Source organism: Hylobates moloch, unplaced genomic scaffold (assembly GCF_009828535.3).
Source record: "Hylobates moloch isolate HMO894 unplaced genomic scaffold, HMol_V3 SCAFFOLD_1, whole genome shotgun sequence".
Taxonomy (NCBI): domain Eukaryota; kingdom Metazoa; phylum Chordata; class Mammalia; order Primates; family Hylobatidae; genus Hylobates; species Hylobates moloch.
The window spans coordinates 10,231,518-10,251,977 of NW_026652276.1; the positions used below are offsets into that span (position 1 = coordinate 10,231,518).

At 43.9% G+C, this 20,460-nt stretch overlaps 1 long non-coding RNA gene and 1 pseudogene across 2 annotated transcripts in view; both read left to right on the forward strand.

The window, feature by feature from the left end:
* The window catches only part of LOC131384574 (uncharacterized), a 21,265-nt gene extending 5,966 nt beyond the window's left edge, over window positions 1–15,299 (forward strand). For both annotated transcript variants that reach the window (XR_009215567.1, XR_009215561.1), the window contains 3 exons: window positions 4,502–4,690; window positions 10,587–10,710; window positions 14,241–15,299. This is a non-coding gene — a long non-coding RNA (uncharacterized LOC131384574). The remainder of the gene's footprint in view (window positions 1–4,501; window positions 4,691–10,586; window positions 10,711–14,240) is intronic.
* Window positions 11,591–11,714, forward strand: LOC116810000 (U2 spliceosomal RNA; annotated as a pseudogene).
* Window positions 15,300–20,460: the final 5,161 nt, after the last annotated feature.

The window sequence follows — 20,460 nt, forward strand, 5'->3', positions numbered from 1 at the left end:
CCTCCCAAAGTGCTGGGATTACAAGCGTGAGCCACCGCGCCCGGCCTGCATTGTTTAATCTCAAAAGTTGGCCGGGCTAGGTGGGTGTCGCCTGTAATCCCAGCACTCTGGGAGGCGGAGGAGGGTGGGTCGCTTAAACCCAGGAGTTTGAGACCAGCCTGGGCAACATGGCTAAACCTATCTCTACTAAAAATACAGAAATTAGCCGGACGTGGTGTCTCCCACCTGTAGTCCCAGCCACTCGGGAGGCTGAGGCAGGAGAATCGCTTGAACCCAGGAGGCGGAGGTTGTAGTGAGCGCGCTACTGCACTCCAGCCTGGGAGGCAGAGTCTGTCTCAAAGCAAAACAACAACAACAACAACAACAACAAAAAGAACCCACAAACCTCAAAAGTGATATTGCAAACACTTTTCAACTAGTATTACAAGTCCACACTAAACTTGATACCAAAACCTGACCAGGTCATTTTGAGAAATCACAGACCACTTTCTCTTTAATGAGCATAGATACAAAAATTCCAGAAATATTAGCAAATTGAATATCAATGTTATACAAAGAGTAATACATCATAATGCATCGTGACCAAGTGTGGATTATTTTGGGAATGCCAAGGTGTTCTTTGTTTGTAAAGTGATATTGGTTTTCTGGTAATACTGGTTTAAAAGAAAATCTCTTCCTTCTTTAAATTGATTCATTAAAATCCATTCATTCATGGCCCAGAAGGTCGGTGCTTTCCCTCAGCCCTGCCTGGCTGTTTTAAATTAAAAAGAAAAAAAAAAGAAGGCTATTACTTTGTGTACCTGCCAAACATGTTTTCATATTTCTTCTTTTGACAAATATTGAAGTCCTCACTATGTTCTTCTGAGAGTCTCTCCTTTGGAATTTGAAAATAAATAGGTTTAAGTTGAGTCCTGAAAGAATTAAGGTGGGTTAGTGGGTACATAGCTAATGAATATGGAATGTTTCATATGTGCAGCCATTGTACAAGGGCCTTATGCCAGGGGTCCCCAAGCCCTGGGCCACAGACTGGTACTGGTCTATGGACTGTTATGAACCAGGCCGCACAGCAGGAGGTGAGTGGTGGGCAAGGGAGGGAAGCTTCATCTGTATTTATAGCTGCCTCCCCATTGCTTGCATTACTGCCTGAGCTCCGCCTCCTGTCAGATCAGCTGCAGCAATAGTGTCTCATAGGAACACAGACCCTATTGTGAACTGCGCATGTGAGGAATCTAGGTTGTACGCTCCTTATGAGAATCTAATGCCTGATGATTTGTCACTGCCTCCCATCTCCCCCAGATGGGACTGTCTAGTTGCAGGAAAACAAGCTCAGGGCACCCACTGATTCTACATTATGTTGAGTTGTATTTCATTATATATTACAATGTAATAACAGAAATAAAGTGCACAATCAATGTAATGTACTTGAATCATCCCTCTCCCCTCCCACCGGATGCATGAAAAATTGTCATCCACAAAACCGGTCCCTGGTGCCAAAAAGGTTAGGGACCACTGCTTTATACATTGTTTCATTTCATCCTCACTGTGACCAGGTTAGGTAGGCATCATTAGCTCCATTTTTTAGACAAGAAAGTGTGCTCGCTTTGGCAGCACATATACTAAAATTAGACAAGAAAGCAGATTTAGCCATTAACCAGCTTGCTCATGTTTCCAGAACTAATAAGTGACAGCCAGGGTTATACATAGGTCTGCTGAATCCAAACCCCCTATACCTTCCCCATTCATTTCTTAGTCTTCTCCTAAGCAGCTTGTTCTGAGAGGCAGATAGCATTTATTTGTTGTCCACTTTGAGCAGCTGGTTGTGTGATAGAAACTTTCTTCAACCCTCTTCAGTCTAGTTGTTTTAATTAATCAAAAGTAAAAGTGGGTTTTGGGTGCCCTTGTCACACACACTTATTAGGGATGATGGATTTGTTAATTTACTTGACTGTAGTAACCATTTTGCCATAAGTATATTAAAACATGTTATACACTTTATACAATTTTTTTAAAAGTAAAAGGGAAATCATGAAAATTTTCCATCCATACCTTTTGATTTTAATTTAAGACATATTATGTATTCCTTTGGCAATATTTTGATACGGGACCAAGGTCTTATCTTTGAGTCCACTGCTGGAGTAGCTTATCTTCCCTGCATAAAGTACACACATAATGCATCTTCTGCAATTTAAAGTTTGTTTCTTTAAAGCAAAGGAAAACTCTAACATCCTAGTAAGTGAAGCAGTTTGAATACAGATTCCCACAGTTTTACAGCTTTTCCCATTCTTTTATGGTTGCTCATGTACACTTAATTTGATTGCAGTTTTTTAAGCTTTATCAAGTACCTCCAAAGCATTGAAGTTTGTTTTCGTAGACTCAATAACTTTTTGCATTTATTTTATTTTATTTTTTGAGATGGAGTCTCACTCTTGTTGCCCAGGCTTGAGTGCAATGGCTCAGTCTTGGCTCACTGCAACTTCCAGCTTCTAAGTTCAAGCAATTCTTTTGCCTCATCCTCCCAAGTAGCTGGGATTACAGGCATGTGCCACCACGCCCGGCTAATTTTTTATTTTTAGTAGAGATGCGGTTTCATCATGTTGGTCAGGCTGGTCTCGAACTCCTCACCTCATGTGATCTGCCTGCCTTGGCCTCCCAAAGTGTTGGGATTACAGGTGTGAGCCACTGCGCCCTGCCCTTTTTGCGTTGATTGTATTGGTTTATGTGATGTTAATTCTGCAGTTGAAACTGCAAATACAGGTTAGCAAACAACACAGCAGGTTCTTATTAAAGATACAGTTCAGGTCGGGCGTGGTAGCTCACGCCTGTAATCCCAGCACTTTGGGAGGCTGAGGCGGGCGGATCACGAGGTCAGGAGATCGAGACCATCCTGGTTAACACAGTGAAACCCCGTCTCTACTAAAAATACAAAAAATTAGCCGGGTGCAGTGGCGGGCGCCTGTAGTCCCAGCTACTCGGGGGGCTGAGGCAGGAGAATGGCGTGAACCCAGGAGGCGGAGCTTGCAGTGAGCCGAGATTGCGCCACTGCACTCCGGGCTGGGTGAAAGAGCGAGACCCCATCTCAAAAAAAAAAAAAAACAAAAGATACAGTTCAGCTCACAGGAATAGAGACACTCACATTAGTAGGAGTACCACAGAGTGGCCCACTCATGCTTGGCATTTCATAAGCATCAAGTTATTATAGTAAGACCTGTTTGGAATTGAGATAGTCATTTAATCCAGCCAGTTGGTTAAGTTGACATAGATAAGAGAGCATGTACTGTATCGATTGAGTATCCCTTATCCGAAATGCTTGGGACCAGAAATGTTTTAGACTTCAAATTTTTTGGATTTTGGCATACTTGCAGGTAGTTAAAGAGATATCTTGGGGATGGCACCCAAGTCTAAACACAAAATTCATTTATGCTTCATATATACCTTATATACATAGCCTAAAGGTAGTTTTAGTTTTCCCTCCGGTACACTGAATAAACTGCGTTTTGCACCTGCATTTTGACACTGACCCATCACACAGAGTCAGAATTGGGGCTCTAATGACATGAATAATTGATGTATATTCTCCTGGGTCAGTAGCGTCCCTACTTGTAGAAATCTGGATGCTTCCCTGTGGATATTCTGGTTTGTTAGTGCTAAGTGAAGTCTGAGAATTTTTCTTTCTGTTTTTTTGTTTTGTTTCGTTTTGTTTTTGAGATAGAGTCTCACTCTGTCACCCAGGCTGGAGTGCAGTCATGTGATCTCAGCTCACTGCAACCTCCACCTCCCGGGTTCAAGCAATTCTCATGCCTCACCTGCCCAGGTAGCTGGGACTACAGTGTCCACCACCATACCCAGCCAGTTGTTGTATTTTTTTTTTTAGTAGAGACAGGGTTTCACCATGTTGACCAGGCTGGTCTTGAACTCCTGGCCTCAGGTGATCTGCCCACCTTGGCCTCCCAAAGTGTTGGGATTACAGACATAGAGCCACCATGCCCAGCATTCTGTTTTTTTAATTTTCTTTCTTGAGACAGAATTTCACTCTTGTTGTCCAGGCTGGAGTGCAATGGCGTGATCTCGGCTCACCACAACCTCCGCCTCCCAGGTTCAAGCAATTCCCCTGCCTCAGCCTCCTGAGTAGATAGGATTACAGGCATGCACCACCATGCCCAGCTAATTTTGTATTTTTAGTAGAGACGGGGTTTCTCTATGTTGGTCAGGCTGGTCTTGAACTCTCGACCTCAGGTGATCCGCCCGCCTCCACCTCCCAAAGTGTTGAGATTATAGGCGTGAGCCACCGGGCCTGGCCTTCTTTTTTTTCTTTAGACAAGCATGTCAGGTGATTCTGGTGCTGGAAGCCTTTTTACTACATTTCTCTAGGAGAAATTCATCCTAGAGAGTTGAAATAGTTGTTGATGTACATGCCCGACCCGAATCCTGCACTTAGTGACTGTGCAGTGTGATTGTAGCTGCATGAAGAGGCATCTTTTCATTGTTGCTGTTTCTCCTCCAGGTTCTTGTCCCTCGTAAGAATTGCAGGAAGAATACAACTGTCCCAGGAAAGAAGGGGGAGGAAAAGTCCTGGCTCCTGTGTTTGCTGAGAAGTTAATATCACCAAGCAGGAGGGGAGCCACACTCAAGGACCGTGAGAGCCACCAGGAGAATGAAGACAGGAACAGTGAGTTGGGCCAGGATGAGGAAGGTAAAGAATCCTTCTGCAGGGGGTTCCTGGTGAGTGGCTGTGAGTTAGAGACAAGCTGCTGTGTATGCCATTCTGCAGCACTTGGGGAGAGATTCTGTTAAAAATCCATCCCTCTGAAAACCGCCTTGGCAATCCCTGGCTGATTCTTCAGGATGGGCCTCATTGATGGGGAGTCTCAGTAGATGTTTGTTTGACCTTTGCTTTCTACCTGACCCTAGTCAGATATTTTTTCTTTTTCTTTTTTGTTTCTTTTTTTTTTTTTTGAGACAGAGTCTTGCTCTGTCACCCAGGTTGGACTGCACTGGTGTGGTCTTGGCTCACTGCAGCCACTGCCTCCTGAGTAGCTGGGACTACAGGCACACACCACCACACTGGCTAATTTTTCTATTTTTAGTAGAGATGGGGTTTCGCCATGTTGGCCAGGCCATCTTGAACTCCTGACCTGAACTGACCTGCCCGCCTTGGCCTCCCAAAGTGCTGGGATTACAGGCATGAGCCACCATGCCTAGCCCAGAAATTTTCTCTTTGAATACTATACATTGATGAGTTCTGTCTTTATGCTTATGATCCACGCAGGTAGGTCGTCTCAGATTTAATTTTCAGTGGTTTTTTTCTGTCTTGATGGAGTCTGTGTAACATTTAAAATATTGCTACCAAAGCAGTAATTCTTACTATAGTTATTAAAATGCAAGAACAATACATTTAAAATTATTTCATAATAAAGTTAAAATGAGACTGGGTGTTGTGGCTCATACCCTGTAATCCCAGCACTTTGGGAGGCTGAAGCAAGATAATTGCTTGAGGCCAGGAGTTCAAGACCAGCTTGGGCAACAGGGCGAGACCCTATCTCTACAAGAAATTAATAAATTAGCCAGGTATGCGGGCATGGTGGCTCACGCCTGTAACCCCAGCACTCTGGGAGGCTGAGGTGGGCGGATCATGAGGTCAGGAGTTCAAGACCAGCCTGGCCAACATGATGAAACCCCATCTCTACTAAAAATACAAAAATTAGCCGGGTGTGGTGGCGCGTGCCTATAATCCCAGCTACTTGGGAGGCTGAGGCAGGAGAATCGCTTGAACCCAGGAGGTGGAGGTTGCAGTGAGCCGAGACTGCACCACTGCACTCCAGCCTGGCAACAGAGTGAGACTCCGTCTCAAAAATAAATAATAAATAAATAAATAAATAAATAAATAATAAATTAGCCAGGTATGGTGGCACACACCTGTAATCCCAGCTACTTGGTAGGCTGAGGTGAGAGGATGGATTGAGCCAGGGAGATCGAGGCCTCAGTGAGTCGTAATCTCACCACTGCATTCCAGCCTGTGCAACATAAGTGAGACCCTATCTCAAAATAAAATAAAAAGTTAAAGTGCTGTGAATTTTTTTCTTAGGTATTTGTATACAGCCAGATATAAAAGAACAATTGTTCTCTGAAAGGAGAATTTGTCATTCTTAACTAGTCTATGTAATAATAATTGATTAGGTGGCTTCCCTTGTGATTCTAGGGGTGGGGGAAAAAATAAAGCTGGGGCCAAAGTTAGAGAAGACCTTCCCATGAGGGCTGAAGATGATGAACAGGATGACAACAGTGGCAGTGACAAAGGCAGTGAGGAAGAGGAGGAGGGGGAAGGTCGGATGATCTGGATCAGCCCTTTTAAGCAGTGTGGCTGGCATCATGGAATGCTAGTTGTAAGTGAAGCCCATCAGAAGGGGCTGTTGTATTTCTTTTATTAATTTAAATAACTCTCTTATTAATTTAGAAATGCTTTTAAAAGTACCCTGACCAGACTCAACTCATGAGTCTTGTGACAATTAAGTGTAGCTTAGGAATGATGTTTGTGGATAGTATAAAAGTTTCCAGTTTACTCATTAGTGGCCCAAGCAGATGATTACAAATGCGATATTCTAGCTTTCACCCACAGAACCTATCAAAGAAACACCTGATAAACAAAAGAAGGAAATGGCCAATCAGAAAGATTCCCCTGGAGCCAAAAAGCAGAAATTAGAAGGTAACTGGCCAGACGCGCTGGCTCATGCCTGTATTTCCAGCACTTTGGGAGGCCGAGGTGGGCGGATCACGAGGTCAGGAGATCGAGACCATCCTGGCTAACACGGTGAAACCCTGTCTCTACTAAAAGTACAAAAAATTAGCCGGGCGTGGTGGCGGGCGCCTGTAGTCTCAGCTACTTGGGAGGCTGAGGCAGGAGAATGGCGTGAACCCAGGAGGCGGAGCTTGCAGTGAGCCGAGATTGTGCCACTGCACTCCAGTCTGGGCAACAGTGCCAGACTCCGTCTCAAAAAAAAAAAAAAAAAGAAAAGAAAAGAAATTAGAAGGTACCTTATTGGCCATGGTTTAAAGCACAGGAGATGCATGGAGAATGTCACATTGGCAAAAACTTAGTCTCCATTAGCCCAAAGGAGCAACAATGGGATTTGCTACAGAAGCTTGGTGTTACAATCTTCAATGGATTTTCTTTTAGTGCTATTTTTTCTGAACTGAGTTCTTTTTTTTTTTTTTTTTTTTTTTTTTTTTTTTTGTGTAGCAACTGAACCATGTGTAGCACTCCCACTGTTTTTTGGAAACTTGAATTTCAACAAAACTGCTGCTGAACTAAAAGCTGGCCTCAGTGAATTTTTTGCTAAAAATGATCTTGAAGTTGTTGGTGTCAGAGTTGGCTTGTCCAGGTAAATACCAGTAAACTAAGATGGTTTTTAAGAGCGTATCAGCCCAGCACTTACTATTCCTGGAGAATTTAGGAGTTCCAGTAGCTTTATGTTACTTCATGATGGTTCATAGGCTGCTGTCTTCTCAGGTCCTTTTGTTACCTGCTCTTCACCCTTTGGTGGGATTTTACCTCAGTCACTTGCCATTTAAAATGAATATGTAAAATCCTTCAGTGGGTCATGTTTAGTAAATCTGTTATATTAAACTTTGCTACCCACTTTCCCAACCAAAATATTAAAATAATCCCAAGATCTTCCAAGTCTTAGAGACAGGGTCTTGCTACCCAGGCTGGTCTCAAACTCCTGGGTCAAGTGATCCTTCTACCTCAGCTTCCCAAAGTGCTGGGATTACAGGGTGAGCCACTGTGCCCTGCCTGTTTCTTAAAAATCAAAAAAAAAAATTTTTTTTTGAGACAGTCTCCCTCTGTCGCTAGAGTGCAGTGGCACGATCTCAGCTTACTGTAGTCTCTACCTTCCAGGTTCAGGCAATTCTCCTGCCTCAGCCTCCTGAGTAGCTAAGATTACAGGCGCCTGCCACCATGCCCGGCTAATTTTTGTATTTTTAGTAGAGATGGGGTTTTGCCATGTTGGGCAGACTGGTCCTGAACTCCTGGTCTCAAGTGATCCGCCAGCCACAGCCTCCCAGAGTGCTGGGATTACAGGTGTGAACCCCTGCACCCAGCCAAAAATAAATACATAAGTAAATAACTTTTTCTGAAACAGGGTCTCATTCCGTTTCCCAGGCTGGAGTACAGTGGTGTGATCATGGCTCACTGCAACCTCTGCCACCTGGGCTCAAACAATCCTCCCACCTCAGCCTCCTAAATAGCTAGGACTACAGGCATACATCACCATGCCTTTTTTGTACACATGAGGTTTCGCCATGTTGCCCAGGCTGATCTCAAACTCCTGAGCTCAAGTAATCCTCCCACCTCAGCCTCCCAAAGTGCCGGGATTACAGGTATGAACCATTGTGCCCAGCCAAAATTTGTAATTTCAAGCCACACTTTCTATAGCTTTTGGTTAAATTTTGTCAGTTGTTAAGCAGAAAACTAATAGAGACGTCAATAGGCAAACTGCACAGATTCTCAGTCCTTGCTCTAGAACGAGGTCTGTTGACTTCAGCACTACTGACATTCTGGGCTGGACAATTCTTTTTTTTTGGAGACAGGGTCTGGCTCTGTCATCCAGGCTGGAGTGCAATGGTGCAATCTTGGCTCACTGCAACCCCTGCCCTCTGGCTCAAGCCATCTTCCCATGTCAGCCTCCCAAGTAGCTGGGACCACAGGCATGTACCAGTATGCCCGGCTAATTTTTTTGTGTGTGTATTTTCTGTAGAGACAGGAAATACACGTTGACCAGGCTGGTCTCAAACTCCTGAGCTCAAGCAGTCTGCCCGCCTTGGCCTCGCAAAGTGCTGGGATTGCAGGCATGGGCCACTGTGCTGGGTCTAGGCTGGGCAGTTTTATGTTATGGTGGCTGTCCAGTTCATTGTGGGATGTTTAGCAACCTCCCTGGATTCTACCCGTTAGACACTAGATGACTCCCTGTTTGTAACAGCCAAAAATGTTTCTAGACATTGTCAAGCTTGCCCCCTGGGTGAGAACTACTTCTCCATAGTTACTTCACAGTACTGACTGCCAGTTTGTGGAGCCTTGCTTTTAAATTGTAAATTAGGCAGCTGCTTGTGACTTAGTGCTGATTTCTATTCCAACAGCTAGTGTGATTAGCTAACCAGAGGCATATGCTCTTCATCTTACCTGTGTGTGCTTTTTCCCTTTTCTTCTACATCTCTGTAGGAGATTTGGTTATGTGAATTTTTTTTTCTTTTTTTTGTTGAGATGGAGTCTCGCTCTGTCGCCCAGGCTGGAGTGCAATGGCGCGATCTCGGCTCACTGCAAGCTCCGCCTCCCAGGTTCACGCCATTCTCCTGCCTCAGCCTCCCAAGTAGCTAGGACTACAGGCGCCTGCCACCACGCCCGGCTAATTTTTTTAATTTTTTTAGTAGAGACGGGGTTTCACTGCGTTAGCCAGGATGTTCTTGATCTCCTGACCTCGTGATCCACCCGCCTCAACCTCCCAAAGTGCTGGGATTACAGGCGTGAGCCACTGTGCCCTGCCATTATGTGAATTTTAAATCTGCTGACGATCAAGAAAAAGCCTTGGAACTAAGTGATACAAAAGTCCTTGGGTATGAAATTAAATTTAAGAAACCAAAGGGAAGGGAAACAAAAGTATGCAAACAAGGTAATTTGTTCAAAGGTATCGATGTATCTAGAAGATTTTGGGCCAGGCAGGAATATCACATTCTTTCTAATTTGATGCAAGTAGTCCTCAGTTTATGACAGGCCACCTACCTCCGTGGCACCTTGCCCTCTCTCCTGTGCTTGAGCCGCATGGCTCACCTTTCTCTGTCATAAGGTTCTTTCCAGGACTCAGTCCCTGGCTACTTGAAACCCATCCATCCAGTTTCATCTTAAATGTCACTTCCTCAGACCAGAAAACTCTTTCCTTACCCCCACACTAGGGTAAGTCTTCTCTACTAGACTTCGTCATTGCCCCTTTTACTTGTCCATCCTGGCACTTATCAAAGTTTATAATTACGTGACTCTTCATTTACCAGTCTCCTCCAACAAGAACACATTCCTGAGAGCAGAGGCCAAGTTCGTGTTTTCACAGCGAGCATGTAGCACAGGCCCTAGCCCAGAGTATGTGTTCAAATATTTGTTAAATGAATGAAGATGTATTGTTGTTTCCACCACTTTGCAACTCTTTGAGGGGTATTTTTTCTTTTTTCTTTTTTTTTGAAACAGAGTCTTGCTCTGTCACCCAGGCTGGGGTGCAGTGGTGCGATCTTGGCTCACTGCAACCTCCACCTCCTGTGTTCAAGCCATTCTCCTGCCTCAGCCCCCCGAGTAGCTGGGATTACAGGCACGTGCCACCACACCCGGCTAATTTTTTGTATTTTTAGTAGAGATGGGGTTTCACTGTGTTAGCCAGGATGGTCTCCATCTCCTGACCTCGTGATCCGCCCACCTCAGCCTCCCAAGGTGCTGGGATTCTAGGCATGAGCCACTGCGCCCGGCCCGAGGGGTATTTTTTCTGTCTTAGGGGACTTTTGATGCTTACTAAATCTAAACTCACCAAAAATATTCTTTTGTTTTTATGTAGATCAAAATGTCAAAACACTTTTGATCAAGAACCTGCCTGACAAAGTCATTCCACATGAATTAAAAGAAGTGTTTGAGGATGCTTTTCAAATCAGATTAGTGAGCAAAGATGGGATGAGTAAAAGGTATGTTTTGCACCTTGTACTGAATAAGAATGTATGTCTACTGGATACAAACATAATGGAATTTCCTTACATTCTCTCAAATCTTTTATGCCTGATTTTAGAGAAGGAAAGAGTAGTTATCCAGATTTCTGCCAGTAGGCATAAAAAGCCGAAGGAGACATCATAAAGGGACAGCTAAAACTCCTAGAAAACTGTAGTGGTGCTATAGAGAAATAGAGACTTCATCTGCTACCAAGTACAAGATTGAAGATTGGAATTTATTCATAGATTATGTACATTCCTTCTTCTCTCTCCAGGGCTGACTCCACTAGGATAATGTACTTGGTAACTTGCTTGGACAGGTACCAAAATAGAACATAGAATTGAATTGTTAGGTTTATGTTGTAACCAATTAATGAAACACTGTCCTTAGGTATCTAGGCTTTGGTAGAGTAAGAGAGTGAATATGGTGAAATTAGAGAGGGTGGAGTATAATATATTTTGAAGGGATTGTCATTGAGGTGAAAATTGAATATTGGGTTTATAGATACGTTTGAGCTAAATGTGTTGGTGTAGGTGAACTCTAAAATAATCTGTAGCAGTATGTTCTGATGAATGTAATCTCTAGAAAGAATACTACAGATCTAACAAGCATAAGATAGAACTATATGTATTGACCTGGAAAGCCATGATAAATATAGGAAAACAAATCTGAAAGAATAAATTCCAAATTGTTAGCAGTGTTTACCAGGAGGAGATTTGGGAGCACTCTGCTTACAGTCTCCAGAAAGCAAGCAAACAAATTCCTGCCAAAAGCTGTATAATTTCTCAGAGTTTAATTAGGTTTTAATTAAATATACTTGAATCTTTATAATCATTTCTCTGCCTGAAGAATTACTGTATCACTTCTCAGCCTTTTGGCTAAGATCAAGTGTAGTATCTGTTTTTTCAGTTTAATATCTGATATGTACTAAATTAAAAATAATAAAAAATAAATGGGAGATAAGAGAAACCAGAGAATCCATGGCCATGTGAAATAAAGCATAGTACCTATGCCAGAAAAGAGTGTGGTGCAGGCTGGACATGGTGGCTCATGCCTGTAATCCCAGCACTTTGGGAAGCCGAGGCCGGCGGATCATGATGTCAGGAGATTGAGACCAGCCTGGCCAACATGGTAAAACCCTGTCTCTATTAAAAATACAGAAAATTAGCCAGGCGTGGTGGTACACACCTGTAATCCCAGCTACTCAGGAGGCTGAGACAGGAGAATCACTTCAACCCGGGCGGCAGAGGTTGCAGTGAGCCGAGATCTTGCCACTTCACTCCAGCCTGGGCAACGAGCAAAACTCTGTCTCAAGAAGAAAGAACCTGACTCGATATGTCCTTATTCATACCTTTCACCAAATTAAATTACAGGTTCGTTAGAGATTTCATGTAAAATATGAAACCATAAAGTATTAGAGGAAGACATAGAGAATATTTTTGGGTTTTGTTTAATAATCTGCAGGAGAGGAAGGCCTTTTTAAATATGACACAATCCTGGAAGTCCCAAAAGAAAAGATACATAAATTTGGCTAGGCACAGTGACTCAACCTGCAATTCCAGCACTTTGGGAGGCTGATGCGGGTGGATCACCTGAGGTTAGGGGTTCAAGACCAGCCTAGCCAACATGGTGAAACCCTGTCTCTACTAAAAATACAAAAAAATTAGCTGAGCATGATGGTGGGCGCCTGTAATCCCAGCTACTTGGGAGGTGAAGGCACGAGAATCACTTGAACTGGGGAGGCGGAGATTGCAGTGAGCCGAGACTGCACCACTACACTCCAGCCTGGGCAACAGAGCGAGACTACATCTCAAAAAAAAAAAAAAAAAGTACACCAGACCAGGCATGGTGGCTCACACCTGTAATCCCAGCACTTTGGAAGGCCGAGATAGGTGGATCACCTGAGGTCAGGAGTTTGAGACCAGCCTGGCCAACATGGTAAAACTCTGTTTCTACTAAAAATACAAAAAATTAGCTGGTCGTGGAGGCAGGCACCTGTAGTCCCAGCTACTCAGGAGGCTGAGGCACGAGAATCACTTGAACCTGGGAGGCGGAGGTTAGTGAGCCGAGATTGCACCATTGCACTCCAGCCTGAGCAAGAGTGAAACTCCATCTTAAGCGATAATAATAATAAATAAATAAAAATAAAGCACGTCGCTGTGATGAAACCTTCTGAAGGCCAGGTGTGGTGGCTCACGCCTGTAATCTCAGCACTTTGGGAGGCCAAAGTGGGCAGATCACCTAAGTTCAGGAGTTCCAGACCATCCTGGCCAGCATGGTGAAACCCCATCTCTACTAAAAATAGAAAAAATTAGCCAGGTGTGGTGGCAGGCACCTGTAATCCCGCTACTCGGGAAGCTGAGGCAGGAGAATCGCTTGAACGTGGGAGACGAAGGTTGCAGTGAGCCGAGATCACGCCATTGCACTCCAGCCTGGGCAACAGAGCAAGATTCTGTCTCAAAAATAAATAAATAAATAAAATAAAATAAAAGTGCACCTAACAAATGAGTAAGAGAAATACCAACAATTTAGGGGAAATACAGGCAGGCTATGGTGGACAGACAGGAACGGAGTTTTAAGCATAGGAAAGGTACTCATCACTCATAGTGAAACAATTGTAAATAAAATCTACACTGAGATACAACTTTTTACCTATCAAGCAGTCACAGATCGAAAAGTTTGTTAGCACAGTGGAGAAGAGGGTAAAGAAACTGGCATGCTCATACTGTGTTACTGGAAGTGAAATTGGAGAAATCGCTATGGAGATTAGGTACTTAGCCGTAGCTATCAAAGTTACAGTTGCAATTACCATTTTATCTTGCAGTTCCACTCCTAAGAATTTACCCTGCAGTTAGTCTCAGACAAGTGTGAATAATGTATTGCAAAGTTGTTTGATGCAAAATTAGAATTAACCTGAATATCAAGCAACAGGTGGTTAAAATTGTCTGGCAGATCCATAAGATATTTTTCTATATAGCTGTAAAAAGGAATGATATCGCATTTTTACATTATTTCCCATTTTACTGATGGGAAATAATCTCCAGTATACATTATTAAGTGAAAAAAGACAAAGTGTATATTAAGTGAAAAAAGACAAACAGTGTGTACAGTATTCTGTCTTTTATGTAAAAACATAATGGAGAACACACTGTACACAAAAAATAACATGGATCAAAGACCTAAATGTAAGAGCTAAAACATAAAATCCTTAGAAGAAAACACACTTTGTGCACAAGTGATTAAAGAAAATTGAGAAGTTGGGCTTAATCAAAATAAAAAATGTTTGTGTTTCAAACCCATATTTAAAAAGTCCCTCCCTTCCTTCCTTCCTTCCTTCCTTCCTTCCTTCCTTCCTTCCTTCCTTCCTTCCTTCCTTCCTCCCTCCCTCCCTCCCTCCCTCCCTTCCTCCCTCCCTTCCTTTCTTTCCTTTTTTGGGACGGTCTCCCTCTGTTGCCCAGGCTGCAGTGTGGCGGCATAGCCTCGGCTCACTGCAAACTCTCTGCCTTAGGCTCCTGTGATTCTCCTGCCTCGACCTGCCGAATGCCTGGGATTGCAGGTGGCGCACGCCACCATGCCTGGCTGGTTTTTGTGTTTTTGGTGGAGACGTGGTTTCGCCGTGTTGGCCAGGCTGGTCTCCAACTCCTGACCTCGAGTGATCTGCCCGCCTCGGCCTCCCGAAGTGCTGGGATTACAGACGGAGTCTCGCTCACTCAATGCTCAATGTTGCCCAGGCTGGAGTGCAGTGGCGTGATCTCGGCTCGCTACAACCTCCACCTCCCAGCCGCCTGCCTTGGCCTCCCAAAGTGCTAAGATTACAGCCTCTGCCCGGTCGCCACCCCGTCTAGGAAGTGAGGAGTGTCTCTGCCTGGCCGTCCTGTCTGGGAAGTGAGGAGCGCCTCTGCCCGGCCACCCTGTCTGGGAAGTGAGGAGCGCCTCTGCCTGGCCGCTGTGCAACCTTCCACGTGTGAAGTGACAGCCTTCGTTGTAGAATGAATGAAGACACTGGCACTGATTATATAACACCTTGGCAGCTATCTCAAGTCATTGATGGTGGAGGTATTGGAATTATAGAAGAAAGCAAACACACAAATTTGACTAAAGGCGATTTTGTGACTTCTTTCTATTGGCCCCGGCAAACCAAGGTTATTCTGGATGGAAATAGCCTTGAAAAGGTGATATACATATGAACGTATCTGATTTTTTTTCTCCGTATAATTCTTACTTTGTGCATTTGATATTCAGTTGTGTTTGTAATCACGGAAAAATAAAAGCATATAAAAAAAAAGTCAAAAGAAAATTTGTAGACTGGGCCGGGCGTGGTGGCTCACGCCTGTAATCCCAGCACTTTGGGAGGCCGAGGCGGGCGGATCACGAGGTCAGGGGATCGAGACCACAGTGAAACCCCGTCTCTACTAAAAATACAAAAAATTAGCCGGGCGTGGTGGCGGGCGCCTGTAGTCCCAGCTACTCGGAGAGGCTGAGGCAGGAGAATGGCGTGAACCCGGGAGGCGGAGCTTGCAGTGAGCCGAGACTGCGCCACCGCACTCCAGCCTGGGCGACAGAGCGAGACTCCATCTCAAAAAAAAAAAGGTGATATACATATGAACGTATCTAATTTTTTTTCTCCGTATAATTCTTACTTTGTGCATTTGATATTCAGTTGTGTTTGTAATCACGGAAAAATAAAAGCATATAAAAAAAAAAGTCAAAAGAAAATTTGTAGACTGGGCCGGGCGTGGTGGCTCACGCCTGTAATCCCAGCACTTTGGGAGGTCGAGGCGGGCGGATCACGAGGTCAGGAGATTGAGACCATCCTGGCTAAGATGGTGAAACGCCGTCTTTACTAAAAATACAAAAAAAACTAGCCAGGCGAGGTGGTGGGCACCTGTAGTCCCAGCTACTCAGAAGGCTGAGGGGTGGAGCTTGCAGTGAGCCGAGATCGCGCTGCTGCACTCCAGCCTGGGCGACGAGACTCCGTCTCAAAAAAAAAAAAAAGAAAAAGAAAATCTGTAGACTGGCTGGGCACAGTAGCTCATGCCTGTAATCCCAGCACTTTGGGAGACCGAAGTGGGTGGATCACCCGAGGTCTGGAGTTAGAGACCAGCCTGGCCAACATGGCAAAACCCAGTCTTTACTAAAAATACAAAATTAGCCAGGCGTGGCGGTGAGTGCCTGTAATCCCAGATACTTGGGAGACTGAGGCAGGAGAATCGCTTGAACCTGGGAGGTGGAGATTGTAGTGAGCCAAGATTGCGCCGTTGCACTCCCGCCTGGGCAACGAGTGAAACTCCATCTCAAAAAAAAAAAGAAAAAAGAAAAAATCTATAGACTGGAAGAAAATATTTGCAAATCATATATCTGATAAGGGACTTGTGTCCAAATATATAAAGAACTCATATTACAATTCAACAATAAAAAGGCAACCCAATTAAAAAATGGGCAAAGGATTTGAATGGACGTTTCTGCAAACAAGGCATATGAATGGCCAATAAGCACGCAAAAAGATGCTCAACAGTTGTTAGGGAAATGCAAATCAAAACCATGACGTGATACACTTCACATTCATTAGAATGGCTAGAATAAAGAAGGCAAACAGTAACAAATATTGACAAGGATGTGGAAAAGGTGGAGCCCTCATATGTTGCTGGTGGGAATGTAAAATAATGCAGTTGCTTTGGAAAAGTTTGACAGTTTCTCAAAACGTTAAACATAGAATTGCCATATGGTCCAGCAATTCTCTTAAGTATCTACCTCAAAGAAATGAAAACATATGTTCACACTCTCCTACAAATGTTCATGTCAGCATTATTTAATAGTCAAAAAGTAGAAATGACCCAAAATGTCTGTCAGTTGATGGATTGATAAAGTATGGTATGTCATTCTGTATATGACATGTCCAGTATAGCCAAATCTATATAGACAGAAACTAGAGCAGTAGTTGCTTGTGGCTGGGAGTGAGAATGGGTTGGGAGGAATGAGGAGTGACTGCTGATGGGTACTTCTGGGGACAATAAAAATGTTCCAAAGTGAGTTTACAATGATGATTGTACAGTTGTGTAAACGTATTAGAAACCATTGTAGCCGGGCGCGGTGGCTCACGCCTGTAATCCCAGCACTTTGGGAGGCCGAGGCGGGCGGATCACGAGGTCAGGAGATCGAGACCATCCTGGCTAACACGGTGAAACCCCGTCTCTACTGAAAATACAAAAAAAATTAGCCGGGCGAGGTGGCGGGCGCCTGTAGTCCCAGCTACAAGGGAGGCTGAGGCAGGAGAATGGCGTGAACCCCGGGGGGCGGAGCCTGCAGTGAGCCGAGATCGCGCCACTGCACTCCAGCCTGGGTGAAAGAGCGAGACTCCGTCTCAAAAAAAAAAAAAAGAAACCATTGTAAAGTGTAAATGGGTAGATTTTATGATATGTAAATTATATCTCAAGCTTTTTAAGAAAAATTGTATGTGCATATACATTTGCTTTTATATACACAGAATGTTGCCTCTATGGTTAGAAATTGGGTGGCCTGGAATAGGAATATAAGGAAGACTACATCACATCCTTTTTTTTTTTTTTTTTTTTTCCTTTTTCTACATGTTCTAAACCATATCCTTTTCTACTTTTTGGATTTTGAATCTTATATATTACTGATTCAGAAGACAAATAATCGTCTGTGGCCCTAAATGCCGACTGTTCTTCTCTCCCTCACCTTATCCCACAATTGCAGGATTGTATATATTGAATTCAAGTCAAGCCGAGGCAGAGAGAGCCTTGGAAGAAAAGCAGGGAACAGAGATTGATGGGCTTGCCATAGTTCTTGACCATATTGGAGAGAAAAGCCAGGGCCAAGAAACTAGAGATAGAAAGAACAGCACCTGGAGAGGTGAGGGGTCCCAGAGCTCTGTAGATTGAGATTTACCAGGGTTGTCACAGGGGGATCCCAAGGGATCCTCTGGTATGAGGTTAGGGGTACTTGGCACTTTATTTTTTTATTATTATTTTGAGATAGGGTCTCACTCCCTTTGCCCAGGCAGGAGTGCAGTGGCACAATCATGGCTCATGTCAGTCTCGATTTCCTGGGCCCAGGTGATCCTCCTACCTCAGCCTCCCGAGTAGCTGGACTACAGATGGGAAGGCCACTCAGCACTTTATTTTTTATTTTATTTTTTAATTTTTCTTTATTTATTTTTTTAGACGGAGTCTCGCTCTGTCGCCCAGGCTGGAGTGCAGTGGCACCATCTCGGCTCACTGAAACCTCTGCCTCCCGGGTTCAAGCTATTCTCCTGCCTCAGCTTCCCGAGTAGCTGGGATTACAGGTGCCCGCCACCACACCTGGCCGAGATCACACCACTGCACTCCAGCCTGGGTAACAGAGACAGACCTCTTGTCTCAAAGCAAAAAAAAGGAAACCCATCAGTTTATTTTTTCTTTTTTGGGCACCCTCTAGGATTTTGTTTGAACAAGCTCTTATATCTGTGGTTTCAGAATTAGATATTTAATTCTCTTCAGATATTAATTTTCTTCAAGTAGTGTTTTTGCAGGTTTAAACGAGTGACCCCAAACCAGTGTCCCTAATTTGCCTTATCTGATCGGCAAACATGTTGGCTTATACAATAAGAGACCATTGAATTTGTTATGAGTATTTCAAAAAATCAAAAAATTTCACATAAACCCCTGGATTTCCAGCTTCTTTTGATACAACAGAAAATCTGCCCAGGTGCAGTGGTTCACACTTGTAATCCCAGAACTTTGGGAGGCTGAGGTGGGTGGATAGCTTGAGCCCTGGAGTTCAAGACCAGCCTGGGCAACATGGAGAGACCCTGTCTGTACAAAAAAAAACCAAAATTAGTTGGGCATGGTGTTGCATACCTGTAGTCCTAGCTAACTCAGGAGACTGAGGTAGGAGGATTGCCTGAGCCTGGGAGGTTGGGGCTACAGTGAGCCATGGAGTGCCCCTGCACTCCAGCCGAGGGGACAGAGTGAGACCCTATCTGTCTCAAAGAAAAAGGAAAGAAAATCTGGTGGCACCGTGGCTGCATTCGCACATGGCAGCAGTTGGCTGGCAATGAGAAGTAGCTGCTTCCTTTTAGGTGTGGCCTTTGCTCTTGTTTGCTGGTAACCCCCACAGTTCCTGAGGATCTCCCCACCAACAGTGGTGGGAACAGCACAACACTTGCACTTTTAAACATAGAGTTAATACTTTTTTCTTAGAAAATAGCCCTTTTTTTAATAGTAAAGATGACATGGCTGGGCATGGTGGCTCATGCCTGTAATCCCAGCACTGTGGGAGGCTGAGGAGGTCAGATGATGAGGTCAGGAGTTCGAAACCAGCCTGGCCAACATGGTGAAACCCCGTCTCTAACAAAAATTAGTCGGGCATGATGGCGCATACCTGTAATCCCAGCTACTCGGAAGGCTGAGGCAGGAGAATTCCTTGAACCCGAGAGGTGGAGCTTGCAGTGAGCCAAGATCGCACCACTGCACTCCAGCCCGGGTGACAGAGCGAGACTGCATCTCAGGGGGAAAAAAAAGATGACATTTTGATATTTCTTATGCATTTTTCTCTTCCACAAGTGGAAAGACAAAGTATAGAACAAGACAACCACACTTTTCAAGAAAAATGGGAGAGAGCCTATTTTTTTGTGGAAGTAAAGAATGTTCCTACATGTTTAATATGCAAAGTCTGTCTGTGTTGAAAGAGCATACCCTAAGACACCATTATGAAACAAACCATAGCAAGAACCACGATGGGTATACAGAAAAGATGCGTGACAAAAAACTTAATGAACTTAAAAAAAGACTGAGATTTCAGCATGACTTGCTTTTGAATGTGAATAAAATAGGTGATGCTGCTATGGAGTGTAGTTATATATTAAGTGAGAAAATTGTCCGGGCATCAAAACCTTTTACAGATGGGGAGTTTATACACTTGATCTTAGCCAAAAGGCCGAGAAGCGATAATGGGGAGTTTATAAAAGAATGCTTGTTGAGTGCAGCAGAAATTATGTGCCCTGAACAGAGACAAGCATTTGCAAATATAAGACTAACTGGTAATATTGTTGCTCAGCATGTTGATGATATGGCTGAAAACTTACAGGACAGGTTTCAGGAAAAAGTGAAATCATTTGTGCCTTTCTCTATCACAGCTCATGGGAACACTGATATAAATAATGCTCCCCAGTTGGCTGTGTTCATTCGTGGTGTTGATGAAACTTTTGATGTGACCGAAGAACTTTTAAATATGGTACCCATAACAGGCACAGCATCAGGAAATGACATATTTTTATGTGTTGAGAAAAGTCTTAAAAAATTTAATGTAGACTGGTCAAAATTAGTAAGTGTTAGCACAGATGGTAATTCTGCAATGGTTGGTGTTAAACAACTTGTTACAAAACTAAATCTAAGGTGGCAGGGCTTTGCAAAGGCACAGAACTTAAGTGTGTGCATGGCCTCATTCTCCAGCAATCACTTTGTGCTAAAAAGTTAAAAATGGATCACGTCATGGACATAGTAATTTACAGCATAACCTGGATACATTCCCATGGCTCAAACCACAGAAAGTTCAACACTTTGTTCAGTGAGTTAGACGCACAATATGGAAGCCTGTTCTGTGACATGGAAGTGAAGTGGCTGAGTCGTGATATGGTGCTAAAGCAGTTTTTTGAACTGTTGGAAGAAATTGACTTTTTCATGTCCTCTAAAGGAAAATCTGTGCCTCAGCTCACTAGCAAAAATTGG